This window comes from Staurois parvus, unplaced genomic scaffold (genome assembly GCF_062004578.1).
Source record: "Staurois parvus isolate SC_StPar_1 unplaced genomic scaffold, SC_StPar_1.0 ptg000498l, whole genome shotgun sequence".
Taxonomy (NCBI): domain Eukaryota; kingdom Metazoa; phylum Chordata; class Amphibia; order Anura; family Ranidae; genus Staurois; species Staurois parvus.
The window spans coordinates 8,160,435-8,176,726 of NW_028318294.1; positions in this window are offsets into that span (position 1 = coordinate 8,160,435).

Consider the following 16,292-nt stretch of genomic DNA (forward strand, 5'->3'; position numbering starts at 1 on the left):
CTCTTCTTCATCCTCATTCTCTTCTTCTTCTTCTTCTTCTTCTTCTTCATCCTCATCTTCTTCTTCTTCTTCATCCTCATCTTCTTCTTCTTCTTCTTCTTCATCTTCTTCATCTTCTTCTTCTTCATCTTCTTCTTCTTCATCTTCTTCTTCTTCTTCATCTTCTTCTTCTTCATCATCTTCTTCTTCATCATCTTCTTCTTCTTCTTCATCATCTTCTTCTTCATCATCTTCTTCATCATCTTCTTCTTCATCATCTTCTTCTTCATCTTCTTCTTCTTCTTCTTCTTCATCCTCATCTTCTTCTTCTTCTTCTTCATCCTCTTCTTCTTCTTCTTCTTCTTCTTCTTCTTCTTCTTCTTCTTCTTCTTCATCTTCTTCTTCTTCATCTTCTTCTTCTTCATCATCTTCTTCTTCATCATCATCTTCTTCAGCATCTTCTTCTTCTTCTTCTTCTTCTTCTTCATCCTCATCTTCTTCTTCTTCTTCATCTTCTTCTTCTTCTTCTTCTTCTTCATCTTCTTCATCTTCTTCTTCTTCATCTTCTTCTTCTTCTTCATCTTCTTCTTCTTCATCATCCTCATCCTCTTCTTCTTCTTCTTCATCCTCATCCTCTTCCTCTTCTTCTTCTTCTTCTTCTTCATCCTCATCCTCTTCTTCATCCTCATTCTCTTCTTCTTCTTCTTCTTCTTCATCCTACACTTTTTGCTGTACTGGAATTCTTCTTATTTTCATCCTACTTCTTCTTCTTCTTCTTCTTCTTCTTCTTCTTCTTCATCCTCATCTTCTTCTTCATCATCCTCATCCTCTTCTTCTTCTTCATCCTCATCCTCTTCCTCTTCTTCTTCTTCTTCTTCTTCTTCTTCATCCTCATCCTCTTCTTCATCCTCATTCTCTTCTTCTTCTTCATCCTCATCTTCTTCTTCTTCTTCATCCTCATCTTCTTCTTCTTCTTCTTCATCCTCATCTTCTTCTTCTTCTTCTTCTTCATCCTCATCTTCTTCTTCTTCTTCATCTTCTTCATCTTCTTCTTCTTCTTCTTCTTCTTCTTCTTCTTCATCTTCTTCATCTTCTTCTTCTTCATCATCTTCTTCTTCATCATCTTCTTCATCATCATCTTCTTCTTCATCTTCTTCTTCTTCTTCATCTTCTTCTTCTTCTTCATCTTCTTCATCTTCTTCTTCTTCATCTTCTTCTTCATCTTCTTCGTCGTGCCCCGTGACTGCCCAAATGAGTGAAGTGTGCGGTGATTCTAAGATCGACGGCACTCATCTGCATGTCATACTGACTGACAGTATTATTTCTCTTCCCCAGCAGACTCCAAGGGCATTTAAATTAAAGGTACAGTGTTCTGCACTAATATAAAGGCTCTCTGAAGCCTAGAAACCCTTTTAATAAGTTAAATTCACAGCGAATAAATTCGCATCGAATCAAATTTATTCCGCAAATTCGGCGAATCAGCCGAATCGAATTTTTGAATAATTCGCTCATCTCTACTAACTATCTATGCAGTCTCCAGATTTTCAATAATAGGTTAATGCTCTTCTGTTCAACTTTTTCTCTTAACTTTTTTATATTCTCAAACCCAAAATGACTTTACTCCAAAGGAAGAAACTAATCTAAAATGTACACTCTTCTATATTGCTAAACCACTTTATATGCAAACAGCAGGAGGTCGGCTGGCAACAAATTGCTAGTACACAAACTAGTCAGAACAAGCATCCTGAAAACTTAATACAGGACGTTCTAGCCACATATTAAGAGCAGTAAAACATGTGCATTATATTAAATGCCAGAGGAGTCACTAGAAATAATATAAACTGTAGCTAATACAGAAATATTTTTCTTTTATATATATTTTAAAGGAAGAGTAAAAACATGCTAAAGTAAGATACAATGATAATGAGGAGTGTCTAACTTTTAAAGTGAAGATGCAGAAATTTAGCATGTTACATTAAGCCATTGTCTTCCCTTCTGCTAATGCTACTTACTACGGCACTGAAAACACAGAAAACACTGAAAACACAGAACAAAGAAAACAAAAGAGAATGGAGTAGAATAGATGATAAAAAAGCAAGAAGATAATAGAAGAAGAGGGGAGAGGAGAGGATAAGATTGGTGGGGAGAGGAGAATATTGGTGGGGGAAGGGAAGACAGGAGAAGTAAGGTGAGCATAGGAGGGGGAAGGGGAGAGAGGAGAGGAGAATATTGGTGGGGGTAGGGATGAGAGGAGAAGTGAGGAGAGGATAGATGAGGGGTAGGGAAGAGGAGAGGAGAAGATTGGTGGGAGGGGGATAGGGCGGAGAGGAGAAGATTGGTGAGAGGTAGGGAAGAGAAGAGAACAGAAGAGAAGGGAGGAGAGGATTGGTAGTGGTGGTGGGGAGGGGAAGGGTAGGGAAGAAAAGAGAAGAGGAGAGGAGGATATTGGTGGGGTAGGGAAGAGAGGAGATGTGAGGAGAGAATTGGTGGGGGGGGGGGAGATTGGTGAAGGGTTGGGAAGAGAGGAGAGGAGAAGAGAGGAAAGGGTTAGTGGGAGTAGGGAAGAGACGAGAAGGGAGGATTAGTGGGGAGTGGGGGAGAGGAAAGGTGAGGAGAGGAGAGAAGAGGAGAGGAGAGGAGAAGATTGGTAGTGAGAGGAGAGGTGAAGAGAGGAGAATATTGGTGGGGGTAGGGAAAAGTGGAGAAGTGAGGAGAGGAAAGGTGGGGGTAGGGGAGAGAGGAGAGGAGAATATTTGTGGGGGTAGGGAATAGAGGAGAAGTGAGGAGAGGATAGGTGGGGGTAGAAGAGAAAGGAGAGAAGACTATTAGTGGGGGTAGGGAAGAGAAGAGAAGTGAGGAAAATATTGGTGATGAGTAGGGAGGAGAGGAGAGGAGAGGAAAATCAGGCTGCCTAAAGTATCTGAGAAGTGAATAAGCATTAAGAATTACACTCACTAGCCACTTTATTAGGTGCACCTGTTCAATTGCTTAGTAACACAACTTGCTAATCAGCCAATCACATGGCAGCAACTCAATGCATTTAGGCATCTAGAAGACATCTTGCTGAAGTTCAAATTGAGCATCAGAATAGGGAAGAAAGCGGATTTAAGTGACTTTGAACGTGGCATGGTTGTTGGTGCCAGACGGGCTGGTCTGAGTATTTCAAAAACTGCTGATCTACTGGGTTTTTCACGCAAAACCATCTCTAGGGTTTACAGAGAATGGTCCAAAAAAGAGAAAATATCCACTGAGTAGCAGTTGTGTGGATGAAAAAGCGTTGTTGATGCTAGAGGTCAGAGGAAAATGGGCAGACTGGTTTGAGATTATAGAAAGACAACAGTAACTCATGTCAATATGGACCAAAATCTCTGAGTCTCTGAGGAATGTTTCCAACACCTTGTTGAATCTATGCCACGACAAATTAACACAATTTTGAAGAAAAAAGGGGGTCCAACCCAGTACTAGCAAGGTGTACCTAATAAAGTGGCCAGTGAGTGTTTATGTTCATCTATTAATCATGGGTAATACATTCTATGCCTCTTCTACTGTCCTTCCAAACACATTTCAAGTCTAAAACTAATCAGGTTTGCAGATTATTTATTTTCCTTTACCTTCTAGTCTGGTAAAGGGTATAAGAGGGTGACACTGGAGATAGATGCTAGGGAGAGTAAGCATTGGAGAATGATGGTAGGGAGTTGGAACATTGGAGGGTGACGGTAGGGAAGTGAAACATTTGAGGATGAAGTTAAGGGTATAGGATGCTGGAGGTTAAGGATAGGGTGGTGAAACATGGAGGGGGAGGAAACAGAGGCAAAATACTGGAGAATGACAGTAGGCAGGTGGAACACTGGAATGTGATGGCAGGGAGAGGAAACATTGAGAGTGATGATATGAGATTGGAAGATCAGGGGGTGATGGTAGCGATCACCCACTGATGACAAGATACGAAGAAGGGTCAGTACTAGAAAAATACTTTACTTCTGCAGGTATTAGGTTCCTAACAAATTTTAAAAAGTGCTCCTTTTATCAGGAATAGCTGCATTTTTTCTCCTTCTGAAATATTTTCAAACCAGCCTAAAGATATTGAAATATATAAATTTCAGCATTAAGAAATGATAAGAGCTCTTCGAACAGATATGCCTTGAAAAATATTCTTCTATTCGTTATTCAATCAGGTGTGAAACCATATAATATCTTTAAAGGACACATTTGGTAGGATAAAAGACAAGTGCAGTGATGCCTGAACTTGGTAAATTCAGACTTAAAGCTTGAAATTGATAACTGCTTTACATATTTCTATACTGCATAAGCTCAATGTAAAGTAAATTAAATTGATAGCAGCTCTTTACTAAGCTGTATTTGCTCTAGATTTTCACTCCATTCAGTTCCTGCTTCTTCCAGAGTTGCCAGTTTTTTTCTCCAATAAAAATGCTGCAATCTTTTATTATTTCAAATGTTCCATTAAAAAAAAAATAAGCTAAAATATTTTGGATAATCCAATTTTTTTTTCCTTCCTTCAAAGACCTTTATTTAAACAAAGCCCAATCTCGCTCTCCAATTATAAATCCTGTCCTTTGCAGAATGGCTGGACGGTCACAGTCTACTTCCCATTAGAAATTGGTTCATAAGGAAGATCTCCATTATTAGGAACAGATAATGGGTCTCTGCAAGATGAGGCAGTGAGCTCATAAAGCAAGCTGAGAACATGAACATTTGCTACACGTACACGAGTGTATCAGCGGGGGAATTCACCTAGTGTCTTTCTGTGGTTTGTACTCAGATCACACTCACATATGAAAAAATTTATGTATTTTGATTCTAGGTTGAAAATAGGAGTGATTATGCACTTAAGGTCTTGCAGTATAATATTCTCAGGTAAGTATATGTCACGTTTCCTTTAGAATAATAGGTACTATTATTATCGTAAGTAGAAGTAGTATTACTTACATTTTCAAAAATCTCTTAACATGTATGCATATTTAAAGCAGAGTTTTAGACTGATACACTGTACAAGGTGCAAATTATAGTATATATAAACCCTCACCTTGTAAAACAGCCCATTCAGTTTACAATATAAATTAAAGTCAAAACATTCATGTATATTGTAGATATAAAAAAACATTATAAATACCTTTTTCCCCTTTTTATAAGAGATCACATACTCTGTTCTCAGCTGCATAAAGAGCACAGGGAGGATAAACAGCACCACACTGGTCTTCCTAGTGAATAGTTATGTAGAGGGGGCATGTGAGTAGAAGTGAGTCTGATCATTGAAGAAGAGCAGGCTGAAATTCTCAGCACAGCCAGAAAACTGACAATGCTGTGCTTTCATGCCTAGTGTGGTAATTTTTTAATAGAAAAGCAGAGAAACTGGCAGGAACATCAGGAATTTCATACAAAGAAAGCAATACAAAGAGAACAGGTTACTTTTTCATAGAAGTACACGGTATTGCAGTCACATATCAGAAAATATGAAATGTTGGGTTTACATATTCTTTAATAGAGCTCTGGTTTTAATAATATGTTGTACAGTCATATTTTTTTTTATGCAAGCCATGTAGATACCTTCATTTAACTTGATACAGTTGCAAGAAAAAGTATGTGAACCCCTTGGGATTACGTGGAGTTTTGCATGAATTGGGCATAAAATGTGCTCTGAACGTCATCTAAGTCACAACAATAGAAGAACACAGTCTGCTGAACATAATACTACACAAACATTAGATGTTGCCATGGTTTAATTGCATAAAACATGTAAACATTCACAGTGCAGGGAGGAAAAAGTATGTGAGGCCCTAGCTTAATGACTTCTCCCAGAGCTAATTGGAGCCAGGAGTGAGCCAACCTTGACTCCAATCAGTGTGATGATATTGGATGTGTTGCTGACAGCTGTCCTGCTCTTAAAAAACACACACCTGTTTTGGGTTTACTGGTTTCAAGAAGCACTGTCTGATGTGAACCATGCCTCGCAGAAAAGAGCTCTCAGAAGACCTACGATCAAGAATTGTTGACTTGCCTGAAGCTGGAAAGGGTTACAAAAGTATCTCCAAAAGCCTTGATGTTCATGTGTCCACGGTAAGACAGACTGTCTACAAATGGGGAAAGTTTAGCACTGTTACTACTCTCCCTAGGTGTGGTCATCCTGTAAAAATGACTGCAAGAGCACAGCGCAGAATGCTGCATGAGGTAAAGAAGAATCCCAGAGTGTCAGCTAAAGACCTACAGAAATCTCTGGCACATGCTAACATTTTTGTTGACACATCTACAATAAGGAAAACATTAAACAAGAATGGAGTACATGAGAGGACACCACAGAGGAAGCCATTACTGTCCAAAAAGAATATTGCAGCACGTTTGAAGTTTGCAACAAAGCACCTGGATGTTCCACAGCACTACTGGCAAAATATACTGTGGACAGATGAAACCAAGATTGAGTTGTTTGGGAAGAACACACAACACTATGTGTGGAGAAAAAAAGGCACAGCACACCAACATCAAAACCTCATCCCCACTGTAAAACATGGCGGAGGGAGCATCATGGTTTGGGGCTGCTTTGCTGCCTCAGGGCCTGGACGGATTGTTGTCATTGATGGGAAAATGAATTCCAGAGTTTATCAAGACATTTTGCAGGAAAACATATGGCCAACAGTTTGCGCAGCGCTTTACAAAATGAAGGTAGACATAACAGTTACAATACAATTTGGTACAAGCGGAAACAGTTAGAAACATTAGAGTTTACAATCTAGGAGGAAGGGTTGAGTGATACAAAAGGTATATTTATAAACAATATAGGGTCTGGGAATAAAAGTACTATTTCAGTCTTTGCAGATGACGCCAAGCTGTGCATTGGAATATTATCCTTACAGCATTTCTCCAACTTACAAGCCGACCTCAATGCACTGATAACTGGGCAACTGTGTGGAAAATGAGGTTTAATGTTGATAAATGTAAGGTGATGCACTTGGGGGCTAAGAATATGCATGCATCATACATACTAGGGGGAGTACAACTGGGGGAATCAATGGTGAAGGATCTGGAAGTTCTGGTAGCTCACAAGCTTAATAATATTAATGGCATGCAATGCCAAGCTGCAGTTTCCAAAGCAAGCAAAATTATTTCTTGTATTAAGAGAGGTATAGACTCCAGAGTGATATAATCTTACCCCTGTACAAATCATTAGTAAGACCTCATCTGAAATATGCAGTTCAGTTTTGGGCACCAATTCACAAAAAGAACATTGGGGAACTGGAGAAAGTACAGAGAAGGGCAACCAAACTGATAAGAGGCATGGAGGAGCTCAGCTATGAGGAAAGATTAGAGGAACTGAATTTATTCTCTCTTAAGAAGAAGAGATTAAGAGGAGATGTTATCAACATGTATAAATACATCAGTGGTTCATATAGTGAACAGTGTAAAGTTATTCACTTTAGGGTCATCACAGAGGACAAGAGGTCACTCTTTGTGTCTGGAGGAAAAAAGATTTAATCTCCAAATATGGAAGAGTTTCTTCACAGTGAGAGCTGTGAACATGTGGAATAGACTCCCTCAAGAGTTGGTTCTGGCCAATTCAGTAGATCATTTTTAAAAAAGGCCTGGATTCTTTCCTAAATACTCATAATATAACTGGATACTAATGTTTATAAGTAAACTTGATCCAGGGAATATCCAATTGCCTCTTGGGGGATCAGGAATGATTTTTTTTCCCCTGCTGGAGCAAATCATGCTTTATTGGGATTTTTTGCCTTCCTCTGGATCAACTGTGAGTATAGGATATTGTATATGGGGGTTTTCTATTTGTGTGTATCTACCTTTTTTTTTTCCTCCATTGGTTAACCTGGATGGACTTTTCATTTTTCAACCAGATTAACTATGCAACTATTTAGCCATTAACAAAAATGGTAAACTAAATTTCTAAGAGATTTAACATGTCAGCTTGTAATGACATTATTTACTCTGAGAGGGAAAAACTAAAGGCTTTAGATGAACTTAAAAGTACAAATTTATTTTGATATTGAAGTGAACAGACTCACCTTTTTTGTAGAAGAGTCATACCTCTCCCCAATACAAGAGTAAAAATGGGAATCTACAGTCACCAATCCAGAGGGAGTACCAAATGCCACATTTTGAGATGGTGGTGTGAAGAGTTTGGTAAATTTTCTGGTGGTGGAACGGTCCCCTCTAATGATCAACATGCCGCTGATCCTTTGATCCCTGAAGGGAGTTTTTTTAAACCACAGCAGTCAGGCTCCAGCTGCAGGCAGCACTCTCAGTCAGTTCCTGAACCACATAATTACTGACTAAATTGACATTGGCATTCCCATTCGATCTGCACAAAAGTCCCTATTTGTCATTATCCCTCTAAACCAACTGAAGATGTGAAAGGATATATAACAGTCTGTTTAGAAGGGACTTAGTACCACAGGATGATAATTTTAAAACTGGTTTTCTGTGTTCTGAAGTATATGGAGGATGTATTCATCAATTGAAACATCTGTTGAATTTGTGAATCTGAAAGGTCAATCCCCAAGTCCCTTTCGGGCTCCTATATGTATGGTAACTGCCCCTTTAAAACAAAATATACCAGCATATTGTACAAGTGATGGGCTTGTAAAAAAGATTTAACAATGTCCCTCGAAGTAGATCCAACATCAATCAGGATGCCTGCTGCTACCAATGATCCGATAAAAAAAAAGCTCTGTTCTTGACGCTGGCTCCTGCCATCTGACAGCTCTGCCAGCCTGACAGTTCTTAAATATCTAAGGGGTGGGGCCACCCGGTGATATCAACTGGGTGAGCCTAGCCCATTATGACCTGTGGTCATATGCATTGCTTTGGTCAGTCACAATACACTGTCAGAGTGCAATGCATTGCAGGGTGCCGTGGGCGAACAGCCCATAGAAAAGCCTAACCATTCGAGTGTTTGCAGAACACACAAAAACTTATATTCGACTCGAACATCAAGCCCATCACTAATATTATATTTCTGGGAGGAACCTTGGCAGCTTAAAGCTGTTCAAATGGGGTGAGCATGGACACTGAGCAAATATTAGATTCTGGGATGAAAATAAATGTCTAAATAAGTGTCTAAAGATATCAACTTATCTTTTAGGAGAAATTCACCACATTGTACTTCGCCAGCTGCCTTATCTCTTTTTTGCAGTTACTCCTCAGTTCTGACACCTCATTCCTGGAAGGGGCCAGATCTATAAGGTCTGTATGAGATGTTACATGAAATTGATTTTTGGCAGATCATAAGTTACTTCAATGTCTGCAACTTACAGTATATGATTAAAGTATCTTCTTCTCTAAAATGTAATTTACAATCTGAGCTGCACATGCATCTTTGAAAAATCATGTACCTGGTGGAGACAGATAGTGGAGACAGAGAATGTGAAGAGCGACATGAGTGCTGGAGAAGCTGGTTGATGGTGTTCACACTGTAAATGGGTGGAACTGGAAGTCAAAGTCCTTCGGGCAGGATGCAGAAGCAGCTTGGCACCAGAGCAGGAGGTAGTAATGGAATTCGGCAAGCAGGCAGAAGTCAGCAACAGCTTAGCAGAGTGGGACCAAATATGGAGGCAGAGCAAGTCCAGGAAAAAAGTCAATGCTGGTAACAGCTGGGCAAAGCAGTACTGAGTCAGCAGACAGGGCACATCCAAGAAGAAAGCTATGGCTGATAACTGCCAGGAAAAGCAGTACAGAATCAGCAGACAATGAAGAGTCCAGTAGTTGGGCTGAGGTCAAGAAAAACCAGATGAGCAGTCTTTGAGACAGCAAGCAAAGGTCAAGTCCAAAGAGTAGCCAGGTCATACACAGGTAGTCAAATACAGTGGATTAGGTCTCAGGAAGAATAGGAACAAGCTGAAGACTATTTAGCAACTTCTCACACATTTGATTAAATAGGCCACTGGGCACCCTCATTGTTACATGCATGGAGGAACATGTGGCTGACCGTCCTAGTATGTCTAATGTTGCCCTTTTACCTGACAGTAGCACAATGATTATGCACATGAGCTTAAGCTCACACTGGCTTTCTGGAAATTCAGTTTACCTGTCAAGGACCTTGTTTCAAGAAACATGTTGGATGAATGTCTGCATGTTCTGAACTTCTTTGTGATGTACATAGGAATTCTGTAAAGGATCATGTATATTTCTGAACCTGATTTTCTCAGTATAAGAACATTTCTATTTTAATGGAGAGGACAAAAATAAATACTCTCTTGTTTTAAATTTGGTGTTTATTTGCATGTTTGCATATCCCAAATCTCTCTTTTGATTTTCATTTTTAAATGTTTTATAGTATGGAGATATGGTTTGTGGGACGGTGAATCACCTCCTCTGACCACCTTTTTCCTTTCCTGATATGATATTCCACTGTTGTCACCATTTTAAAAAGTCCTGGAACATTTAGGAAATACTGTATGCCCTGTGAAAAAACACATGTCGTCTGTTATCATTGTAGTACATGTGCAAGTTGTGAAAAGGCACTTTCAGCCATAGGAAATATTCACTTAAAAAAACACATGCAGCCTGTTATCAATGTTGTGTATGTGCTCAGGGATAGGCTGTAAAGAGGTAGCAGAACATCGGCAACCTTAAGATGTAACAAGCTTCCCCCACGCTCCCAAACTACCCAAGATACATAGAATTTACCTACCAACAGGACATTCAGTATGGGTTTACGTCAACTTAGTGGGTGTACATGATGTTATGAGTATCCCTGCTCTAAGCTATGGCTCTCATATGAGCATGAAAGATGTTCTTTACAAATATGCACTATGTATCTCTCTAATCTATATGTAAATCTAATCACAAACATTTCATATAATCTTTTATATGTTAAAACAATTTCAAAGTAACTTTGAACACATTAATTCACAAGCTATCCTAAACTATTACCTAGTAAACCCACCTTGAAGGTTTTGTTTAGCCTCTTAGCCTGGGTTCACACTGATGCGGTGCAGAATTAGCACTTGTTTCCTGTTGAAAATTCTGCACCGCATCACAATCGCACTTAGTTCATGTGAACCGCTGTGGGTATGTGTGTTAAGTTAACAACACCCTGAAATCGGTTTGCAAAAATCTGTGCGATGTGTTGAATTGGATCGCATGGGTGTGAATACCCATGTGATCCGATTCTAGTGTGGACCAAAAAAAAGGTCCTGCAGCTTTTTGGTGTGGATGCAGTGTGATTTGAGACATATAAAAAATGTATGGCTCAAATCGCACCGCACAGAATTTGCATGTGATTTGCACAGGAATACGGTGCTGTTCCTGTGCGAATCACATGAGATATGCCACACTGCAGAAGTGTGAACCCAGGCTTAGAGCAACAATGCTCTATCCTTGTATCTTAACTGCTGATGTAGGCTATAGGTGACTATTAGGAAACCCACCCTGAGCAGACATGCAACTGTTGCTGGAGCATAAGATCAATTTTCAGTATTCTCTACAATATGCCTCACTGTACATAGTTTTCAGAAGTGGAACGCAAGACAAATATAAAATGCATACATTAATGCAGCTCTGTAATCAGTAATACATCATTAAAAGTATTTTTTTTTATGCAACCAGTGTAGGAACCTAAATGGCACCTGGTATCAGCCTCTTGTAATCCATGCACAGCAGCCCTGGTGTGTGAACATAGGAAGCAGCACAAGTAGCCAAACAGCTCATGTGCTGATAGGAGGAGAGAGCAGAGTGACAGAGAGATGAGCTCATCACTGGGTTTCTTATTCTGTCATTGTCCACTCACAGCCTGGGGCAGATTCAGGTTGACTTGGGCTCAGAGAGAAAATGAGTTGAATGATGCTGGCCATAAGGCTGAGAACATCTAGTGTCTGAAAAAATTCTGCTAGGGAAATTTCTGGCTTGAAGGTTGCTTGAGGTGATTGTAGCCGTATTAGTGCAGTTGCGACAGAAACAATTGAGTACTGACGTGATATTTTTTTTATTTGCACTAACATACAATTTTGAGGACAAGCTTTCGGGGTATGTCCCCTTCTTCAAGGTCCAGGCAGCACTATTTCACAAAGTTTTAGCAGAATGTTAAAAGAGATGTTGGAAAAAAAAAGAGGAAGAAAAGAGAAAAAAAAACAGAAAGAAACACACACAAACAAATGTACACAGCAATGGTTATAAAAGTAGGATTGGACCAGAGATAAGACACAGCATAAGCAAAGACTTGGGGGGGGACACAACACTCACAGAGGGGATCGTAAAACTGTTGGATAATGAGTGAGGAATCCCATGTCCAAATTAAGGCCCTTGCCTCTTGTATCAAATAGAATTATCATTCTTAGTTCAAAAGTTTTCCTTTCCTGAATAGTTTTGAAATTTCCTTTAAGAACTAAAATATTGAGGTCTTCCATAATGTGGTCCGGTTGTGTGAAATGGTGTCCCACAGGTGTGCAGAAGTCATCTTCTTTATGTTCCTTGATGGTATGTCTGTGCAAATTCATCCTTGCTTGCAACTTCTGTCCTGTTTCGCCAACATAAGATCCTTTGCTACATTTTCTGCACTGGATAAAGTACACAACATTACTAGAGGTGCAGCTGTATGATCCGGAAATATTAAAGATCCCTTTTGAGTGTCTGACACTTTTTGATGGATTGATTTGGTTGCACAGTTTGCAGCCTTTTTTATTGAAGGGTTTGCTTCCATTATTTGTGACCTCATAATCAGAAGGAAGTTTCCTACTGATTAATTTCTGAGGTTGGGGGGTTGTCTGAAAGCTAGTATTGGGGGTTGCTGGTATATTTCTTTCAGAGTTCCATCCTCTGTTATGGTGGGATGGATTTTTCCAACATCTCTTTTAACATTCTGCTAAAACTTTGTGAAATAGTACTGCCTGGACCTTGAAGAAGGGGACATACCCTGAAAGCTTGTCCTCAAAATTGTATGTTAGTGCAAATAAAAAAAGTATCACGTCAGTACTCAATTGTTTCTGGCTTGAAGGTGAATGTTCCAGCAACAGTCGGTTTAGTAATTTTGTCTTTTTTTGGGCTATTCATTTTTATCTTGTTTTTGACTGGATTTCATCTTTAGGCCTCATGCACACTGGACGTTTTCACAGCCGCTTTTAGGGGCATCAGGCCTTTTTTTTCCCCTGCTTCCAGACACCCCTCTATGTTAGCCTATATGCCCATGCACACATAGATGTTTAGTGGCAGGAGAGTTTAGAGGCAGGAAATAAACCAACTGCCAGTGTGTTCATGAGCAGCAGCATTTTGGCAGAAAAAAAGTTTGACGTGTGTATATATGCGTGCAAACACTTGTTAATCATTTCCCCTCCTCCCTATAGCAGAAATACTGCTACAGGGCGGCAGGGGTGCGCAAAATCACATACGTGATTTTGCAGTTCCGGGTTAGTGACACCAAGTCAGTTCCCCCCAGTGCCAGAATGCCCACCGCAGTCCCACAGTCACGTTATAAATCGCTGATTGCTACCATGACTAGCAAAAAAAAATTCCAGTATATATACCGCCATTTTTAAATGCTATAACTTTCACACAAACCAATTAATTTACACATATTGGGATTTTTTTTTAGCAGAGACATGTAGAATACATTTTGCCCTAAACCTATGATGAAATTTGATTTTTTCAATTTTTTATTGCACGTGTTTAATATCAAAAAGTCAAAAATATTGTCTTTTTCTCAAAATTGTTGGTCTTTTTTTGTTTATAGTGCAAAAAATAAAAAAATGCACAGGCAGTCAAATGTCACTAAAAGTAAGCTCTATTTGTGCAGAAAAAAGGACGTACATTTAATTTGGGTGCAGCGTTGCATTACCGCACAATTGTCAGTTAAATTAACTCAGCGCCGTATCGCAAAAATTACCTGGTCAGGAAGATGGCTAAATCCTCTGGATAGCAAGTGGTTAACACTAGGAGCATTTACCGCATGAACATTAATTCATTTCAATGGCCAGAATAAATATTATTCTGGACAATGAAATGAATTACCACCCAAACGCTTGAAACTTGTAAACACTCCTAAATGTTTGTAAAAACATTAGACACTTTTACAAGCATCAGGAATTTCTTTTTTTCTGCCAAAATGTTGCTGCCAAGAGGAAAAGAGTTTTCAAAACATCCTGTGTGCATGAGGCCTTAAATAAATTATTTTTTGTTACTCTATTGCAAAGTTTCTTGCCTGGATATCTTGCCATTAGTAGCACTTCCTCTTGCAGGCTGATAACACTTATGCCTCTGACTTGCAATTATCAGCAATGTTGTCAGCCTGCTGTGCAAGGACCTTCAGCTGGCTCTTGGGTGACAACACTGCTGTTAATTAATGCTTATTAGTGTTGGAGCCTGCAATAGGAATTTTGGTTGCTGGATGAAATCTCCAGGTAAGGAACTTTGCAACTTATTCCCAGAAAACTATTTACGTATGAAAACTGTATACAGTTAGGCACGATGTTAAAGATAATGAAACAAAGATTTAGGATTTACAAAGATTTTCACATTAAGGTAAAGGCCCTTTAAAAGCTTTCACTTTGGTTATTTGTCTTCACTGAGAAAACTGCAAGTTAGAGTTTTTAACGATCACCTAAATGTTTGAAAAGTGTTCTTGCTCTGTAAAATTCCCAAGTCGCTCCAAGTCTCATGTTCTTTAAATGCTTGTGAGAATTTTTTTCCTCCATGGAATACGCAATATGTCTGAGGAGCAGAAAATAGATCAACATTTAAGAAGAGTTACGGGTCAGAGAGGATGTAAAAGTACTGGAATTTCTAAAATTCTGATCGATAAACTACTTCATGTATAAAAGAGTAGGAAGCTGGAACTTTACAAAGGTTGAATTTGATATACACTTTTTAACTCATGCATGTGTGCAACTTTTTATAAAATTTGAACTGATTTTAGGTATTGATTTAAATCCAAAAAAATTAGCTGGTTTTAAAATAACATTTTTCTTTTAAAGTAGATTTACAGTACGGCACTAATATCTCATATACTGTAAGCTTTAACATCCACTTTCGAGACCCTCAACTGGTGGATCTAGCTCAGCAGTAGACCAGTTGCGTATTCCTGACATCATCAGCCATTGAAGCCTTCAGGAGACCCTTCTGCTGGATAGTCAATAAGTAATTTCCACATCACCAATACAGTGCTGTAGACGACTGGAAAAGGACCATCCTCCACTTCAAGGAAGAAGATATACAGATCTAGGTAAGTTGGGAACATAGATTAAATATCAAAGCACAGTGGCATTTGCCATGTTCCCCCAGGAGTATGTCATTTTACTCCAGAAGCAAAATGTAGATTTTTACAGGGCAACTGACTGTGCCTATTGAATCCTGAAAAGTTGGACCCAGAATGTGCTCTTTCATCTACTTAACTCAAAGTACATTGCTATTATGATACTATTGCTAATTTTGCTTCAACTTGTTTTCTTGAATGGTATAAAGACTTCTTCTGAAGTAAAGTTAAACATCTTTTTGTTGCATATCCAGACATGTGGAAATCGTATTATTCCATAAGCAGCATTAAAACATCCTCTGTGTTAACATAGGACATATATCGGTAACAAACAATGATAGCAAAATAAATGACTAAAAGCATAAAAGACTGTTATATAGTGGAGTGGCTAGGTGGCGACCAAACAAAACAGTCAAATTTGGCCAGTTTGCCCGCCTTACCAATCCTCCACCTGATGTAGACAAAAGTCTGTCATTTAGCAGGATATCCCTTCTGCTTCTACATGCCAGAGTCATGGCCGTTATTGTTGGGATCCTGCGTGATATCATTAACCATATGTGGGCATGACCATCTTTGGTCAATGACATCACTCAGGTTCCTTGGTACTCTGTTTGCATTCCCTCAGCATTAGAGATCTGCCTTTTGTGAAAGGAGTAGCAATTGGGCAGAATTGCCCTGGCAGTGGGTTGTTGTGGCCATTGGTCTACCTTCTCAGGCATTGCTCATCAAGATTGATGCGGATCTTCATTGCTAGACAACGTGATTGACTTTGGGTTTACAATAGGTGACATTTTCATTTTTTTTAAATAAAGAACACTTTCTTAGGTTTAATGTTCTTTTTTGTAAATGAGTAACAAGAGAATGCCACACTTCCTTGTAAATACCCTCCCAATGTTGTAGACATGTGGCCTGTTATGGTTTAGAATGATTGCATACAAACTCTTGCTTTTCCCTTTTTCTAGTAGGGACTCCTCTCCCCTTGCAAAGCACCTTGTGCCCATGTTGGAGACAAGTGCCCTATTCCCGCATCTTGTCCCCCAAAAGGAATGTGGGAGTCTTCAGGGAGACATCAGAATCCAAAAGAGACTTAAAGGCCCCCCCAGAT